The following is a 6,540-nucleotide window of genomic DNA, read 5'->3' on the forward strand; positions in this document are numbered from 1 at the left end:
CACACACACACACACACACAACCGAACACCGGGTTAAAACATAGACTCACTTTGTGACACACAAGTGAGTCAAAAAAGTTTTCTGAATGTACATGTTGCTGCTGTCTACCACCTATGCTTCAACGGCGGTTGCGAGATTAAATTGTTAAGATTTTTAAAACATGTGTTGTCTTTTGCTCTTCTTCCTTCCTGTGCTGCAACTCCTATGTCCACTCTTAATGTACACGAGTGGGCTTTTACCTGTATGACCGTTTTTACTCCGCCATATCCATGTAGGCAGCCATACTCCGTTTTCGGTGGTGTGCATGCTGGGTGTGTTGTTGTTTCCATAACCCACCGAACGCTGACATGGATTACAGGATCTTTGACGTGTGTATTTGATCATCTGCTTGCCTATACACACGAAGGGGGTCCAGGCACTAGCAGGTCTGCACATATGTTGACCTGGGAGATCGGAAAAATCTCCACCCTTTACCCACCAGGCGTCGTCACCGAGATTCGAACCCGGGACCCTCAGATTGAAAGTCCAACGCTTTAACCACTCGGCTGTTGCGCCCGTCTTCTTTTGCTCAATCTTTATTAATATATCCTTAAAGCATGCATGCACGTGTTCTTTGTGCAGGAGTATGAGCACAAATTACAGGTGTAATAGTTTTGTTGAAGGGGTAATGCGTGTGTTATTATTTATGTGTAAATATCAGTCAAAAGCACTGCATATTTGAGGGTGGGGTGCGGGGATGGTGGTGTCTATTTTTTGTCTCCATTCATACCACCTAAAAAGATCATGGTATTTCTTCGTGACAGCAACAAGAACAACAGCAAAAAGCAACAACACTTGTGTACACCGACTTAACGTTCTTCATCTTGTTCTTATTTGAACAGTAAGTCGTCAGCAGTGCTTCCTTGATATCCAGTTATCAAGTTTGGCGTTGTTTCTTTGTTGCAGGGGGGGAGCTGTCAAGGAGACACGAATGCCAATACATCAGAAATAAATCACAACGTGTCGGAGAAGGAACGCATGATTTGTCACAGGACGGGAGGTTACGGAGGTTATACGGAATGTAGGAAATGATGTTTTACTGTCAGATCTGGTGATCATTGGGAGCTTTCTGTATGTGCTTTTTTTCTTTTTCTACGTGCGTTACAAAGAAGATCAAGAGTGGTAAAGTCTTCATGGCTCACGTGTTATTCCTGTTGATTTGACAAAAAAAAGCGCACGTTAAAGAACCTACGGCAACAAAAGAGTTGTTCCTGGCAAAATTCTGTAGAAAAATCCACTTCGACAGGAAAAACAAATAAAACTGCACGCAGGAAAAAATACAAAAAAGGGGTGGCGCTGTAGTGTATCGACGCGCTCTCCCTGGGGAGAGCAACCCGAATTTCACACAGAGAAATATGTTGTGACAAAAAAAAAAGAGAAATACAATACAAATACAAATACACGAAAAACAGTCAGTTCTCCTCTTCCTTCTCCCCTCTTCCTTCCCCCTATCTCTCTTCTTTCTTCTCCCGCCCCCCTCTCCCCTCCCCCTATCTACTTTCTCGCTGCCCAAAGTGAGAGTTGGGTTGCCTTTGCTGTCTTTTGTGGGCAAATGCAGTCAGATCATATGTGCACGTTAAAGATTCTGTAATTTGTGTCATCATTCAGTGGGGTATGGAAACCGGGGCACGTATAACATCATGCATCTACCACTGAAAACAACATCATGGTAGCCTTTTTTGTGAATGCTTTTATGTTTGAAATGTGTGTATAATGGTATATTTTAGTCACATTATAAAATTTTGATGAATGAATTATGAGATGATGAAAAGTAATCTTGTATCAGAAATTAGTTCAGTAGTTTAAAACTTTCTTGCACCATACAAATCCAAAGAAACATTTTCTTGTCATTTTACAAGGTTGTTTTTCTTCCATGTTTTTTCTTCGTACGTTTCCCAATCCATACTATTTTAAAGCTTGTTTGTTGGGGGGGCGGGGGGGGGGGGGGGTTCATATGTGGAATATCTATTCCTCCGTCTGCGACATTATGCACTGAAAATATTGTTCATTACTTTGATTTTTTGTAATCCTATATGAATTGACAAAACAGTGTAATCATTTACTTCTTTACTTCTCTATCAAGAAGGTTTGGAAGACGAACCAATATGCAAATAAGCTTTGAAAGCTTGAGAGATTTGACAATAGCATCTCTACCGAGAGGTGTACATGACAGTACATTTTGACCTTGTATAAGCTCTCAGTTTCTCAGTTTGTTGTCCCTTGTATTCATTTCGTGTTATTTCTGATGAAACATTTGTGAACCAATACCCAAAATACACAGTACAAATACGGTGAAACTGGGTCCTCCTGATCTGATGGCATTCCCTCTGTATTTTAAAACTCCGAGATACTTGTTCATTCGTGTGCCATATTACTATGATTCCATATCTGCATAAACGTTGCCAGAACCAAAGACATTTAGAACTTTGTTGTTTTGACATAATTATGTACAGTTTACTGCATTCTTTTTTTTTTTTAATCAATGTCTATTGAGAGTAAAACGCCAGGATTTTTTTCTAATTGATGCATAATATTTTACGTTTCTAAGTGACGCATAATATTGTGCAAGATTCTCAAGTTATTGATCACCAATACCTTAACCTGAAATATAACCCAGCTGTCTCATCTTCGTGTATTAGATTTGGCAGAACTGTATATACAACGTTGAACATGCTTTGGCCTCGAGTAGCGATGGCATTCTTTTTGGTTTACCCCCATCCCCCATCCCACCCCTTTTTTTAAAATTTGAACGACATTGCTCCTCGTTTTATGCTTTCTTGACATTTTTCATTAATTTTTTTTGTAAATAATAAAAAAAAAAAAATAGAAAGAAGAATTATAAAAATTAAAAAAAACACAAAAAACAACCCCATCTGACGATTATTTCCCTTGCTTTTCTTTACCCAGCAACATTTCTTGGGGAATTGACTGCTACTGATAGCCACCTTATCAAATAAAGTCATAGTTATCCTTATGTGGGCTTTTTGTATGCTTTTTTGCTATGTTTGTAGGGTAGGTGCTATAATTATACATACGTATAAGTGCATGAGTGCGTAGCATAGGTAGGGCAAGGGGAGAGGGGCTGAACTGGACGACAGAGTGGCTGGCCTTGAATGAACGTGAAGTGAGAGAGTGAAGCAAACAACATAAACACCAGATTGAAAAAAAAACAACCACGTTTATGTATGTGTGCGTTCTTTGAATTACCTCAGCTCTGTGCTGTGGACAGTGCCTTCAGCCATTAACTCACTCAGTACGGCCAGTCCTCTCTATTCCTCTACACAGACCCCTCGGACGTCCACTGGGTGTCTGAATGACCCAACCTTTAGCTTCCGTCGTCAGAATTGTGGTATTCTTTGTCAACATTCACGTCTTCAGTATAAGAGCCTTCCGCTTGCAATATTTTGATGATGGAAATTGGGGTGAAACGCTGTTAACGACGTCTCTTTCGCCGTTCGTATGGAGAGAGTTAAACACCAAAGTGTGAAAATGAGAACATCACTGAATGATCAAACAACAGAGTCACCAACATCAGCCCAGGAGAGAAAAAAACTGGAAACGTTTACAGTTATTTCATCTGTGCCTTCATTCTAGTTGTTTTGTTTTCTTCTTTAATTAACTTTCTGCTGATTTTTTATCTTGTTTAATCATGATTGTTTTGATTCGGCCTTATCAAGCTGTTAACATAATCACTGTGTAATTGTTTTGATTGGGTCTTATCAAACTGTTAACATAATCACTTTGTAATTGTTTTGGATTCGGCCTTATCAAACTGTTAACATAATCACTTTGTAATTGTTTTGGATTCGGCCTTATCAAACTGTTAACATAATCACTGTGTAATTGTTTTGGATTCGGCCTTATCAAACTGTTAACATAATCACTGTGTAATTGTTTTGATTGGGTCTTATCAAACTGTTAACATAAGTAATTGTTTTGGATTCGGCCTTATCAAACTGTTAACATAATCACTTTGTAATTGTTTTGGTTCGGCCTTATCAAGCTGTTAACATAATCACTATATAATTGTTTTGATTCCGCTTTATCAAGCTGTTAACATAATCACTATATAAGGCCAATGCTTTTACACTCTGTTTAAAACAGATGTATATAGGTCACCATAACAAAAGTCTTGTTGCCTCTAAAGTACCTGTTTCTGTCGGTATATTGCCGCGATCTGTTTCCATGATGAATAAGTCAGAAATGCAATGCATTTATCATGTTGAAGTTGAATAAGCCGACGTAATTTTATTGTACGAGCGTAATTTGATGTTGAATAAGTAATTAAATTGTACATTGATGTTAAATTCAAACATTCTTCTTTGGTGTTGCAAAGTCGTATTTTTTTATGCTTTGTTTGAAGTGGTGCGTAATTGTATTCTTTGTTGTTTGATATGTTGAAAAAGTCACAAAGTCCTTTTTTTCCCAATCTGATGTCGAACTATTCAGCATATTCATCATTCTCAGTTGCTGTTAATTATCAAAAGTGTTGCTCAGCTGTACTTCACAATGGCAACTGCAGAGCAGTATTATGATGTACTTTAATACTGTGCATGCATATGTGTCATTTTGGAGAAAGAATTTGCTTTCTGTGGAAGGATAAAACGGCCTAATTCTTGTCAGTTATAGTTCAATTTGGTATTCTTATCATGCATATTCATTTTCAAATGTGTGTAAATGTTTTATGTCAAGCGTGCAGCTGAAAGACAATAGTACGTGTTTTATGGACATTTAAAGTTATATCTTGTAAATAACAGTTATTACACACTCCCTGTAAGGTGTAAATTGTGTATTTCATGCTACATTTTCTTCTTCACGGGAATCTGTTGCCATTACCATTGTTGGCTATAATTCAGCTGACCGCGCAGGGTCGAATCAGCACTGCTTCCCCCCCCTCCCCCCACCCCAATCCCCCGCCCCCCTCGCCTCAAAAAAAAAGTCAACCCTGTTAACGAAAAATCTGTCACGTCTTCCATTATGCTTGCCTGAATCCTAACTGGCTCTTGCCTTGCTCTTGATAGTTGTTGACGTTGTTAACTGTCTGACCTGTCTGTGTACAGAGTTGCGTATTAACTGTTGATGGTAGCACAGGGGCAGTGGGTAGGTCCTTTAGACTTGTAGCACGTGTAGAGAAATGTCCCTGCCCTCCACGATGGCCTCACTGCCTCGCGGGGGTAGACTTGGGGAAAGTCAAAGGCTAAGGGAGTTAACTCCAGTAGAAACCGGAACGGAACCGGAACTGTTATTAATGTTTGATAATGAACCCCGTCACCATTCCAGTAGCTCTTGTGGCTCAGTCGTGATCCTTGATCACATGGAAGAAACCACCAATGTATTTTTGTATAGGTGTATTGTTGTACACAGTTCCTCACCCCACCCCACCCCACCCCACCCCCTCCCTCACCCCCCAAGCCCCTGCGCCATGCTTTATTTTGTATATGTAAGAATTTTTTTTTAGAACCCCCCAAAAAACCGAGACTCTGCTTTTGATTTTCGATGTCGTGGACTGTCCAAAGCATACTTGTGTACAGGTACTGGTTGAAGCAAAGAATGTGGAAACAATGTTTCTACAGACAAATTTATATGTATATTTTTTCATCGGATAGGTATCTAGCTAGACATATAGATAGAGAGGTAGATTGGTGATAGATAGATAGAGAGTTGGGTAGCTAGAGAGGTGGGTAGCTAGAGAGATAAAGAGAAAGAAAGATAGATAGATGAATAGATAGAGAGATAGAGATATAAGAGCTATAGATAATGCAAGGTAAACCATGGAACTGCTGGCACCGTTGCATGAAGATATTTTCAGTGGAGACAGATCCTTGGATGAGAACAACAGAAAATGCCAGACCCCTCTCCTCCCACCCACCAAAAATGACCAAACGCTCGATATCCAAAACTCTGCAAACGAAGCCCTGTAGGCAAAAAATACTGAGAGCGCACGAAATAACAAAGAAAAAAAAAAAAACATTGCAGATCTTACGAAAAGATCTCACACAGGCATATGAAATTGACGAGTACGATGTTAAGACAAGAATGGAATATGTCCCTCTTGTGTACACGGCAGTTATAGAAGTATGTTTTAAAATGTTTTTTGAAAACAACAAAGAAATATGTCCCTCTCGTGGACACAATTATAGAAGTATGTTTTAAAATTTTGTTGTTGTTGTTGTTGTTTGGGGGTGGGGGGGGGTGTTGTTTTGTTTTGTTTTTGTTTTTTTGAAAACAACAAAGAAATATGTCCTTCTTGTGCACACAATTATAGGTGTATGTTTTGAAATGTTGTTGTTTTGTTTTTTTAACAACAAAGAAATGTGTCCCTCTCGTGCAAACAATTATAGGTGTAAGTTTTCTTCTTTTTTATTCAGAAAACAACGCACAAACCATAGGTTATGTTTTGAAGTGTTTCCTGAAAACAACAAAGAAATATGTCCTTCTTGTGCAAACAATTATAGGTGTAAGTTTTTTTTGTTTTTTTTTTGTGCACACAATTATAGGTG

The 6,540-nt window shown here is 38.8% G+C and overlaps 1 protein-coding gene across 3 annotated transcripts in view; it reads left to right on the forward strand.

Annotated features, from left to right (window-relative positions):
- LOC143291621 (uncharacterized) overlaps positions 1-1,954 on the forward strand; it is a 24,554-nt gene extending 22,600 nt beyond the window's left edge. For all 3 annotated transcript variants that reach the window (XM_076601583.1, XM_076601581.1, XM_076601582.1), the window contains one exon: positions 947-1,954. The gene's annotated coding sequence lies outside the window, so the exon portion shown is untranslated. The remainder of the gene's footprint in view (positions 1-946) is intronic.
- The last annotated feature ends 4,586 nt before the right edge of the window (positions 1,955-6,540 follow it).

This window comes from Babylonia areolata, chromosome 17 (genome assembly GCF_041734735.1).
Source record: "Babylonia areolata isolate BAREFJ2019XMU chromosome 17, ASM4173473v1, whole genome shotgun sequence".
Classification (NCBI taxonomy): Eukaryota; Metazoa; Mollusca; class Gastropoda; order Neogastropoda; family Buccinidae; genus Babylonia; species Babylonia areolata.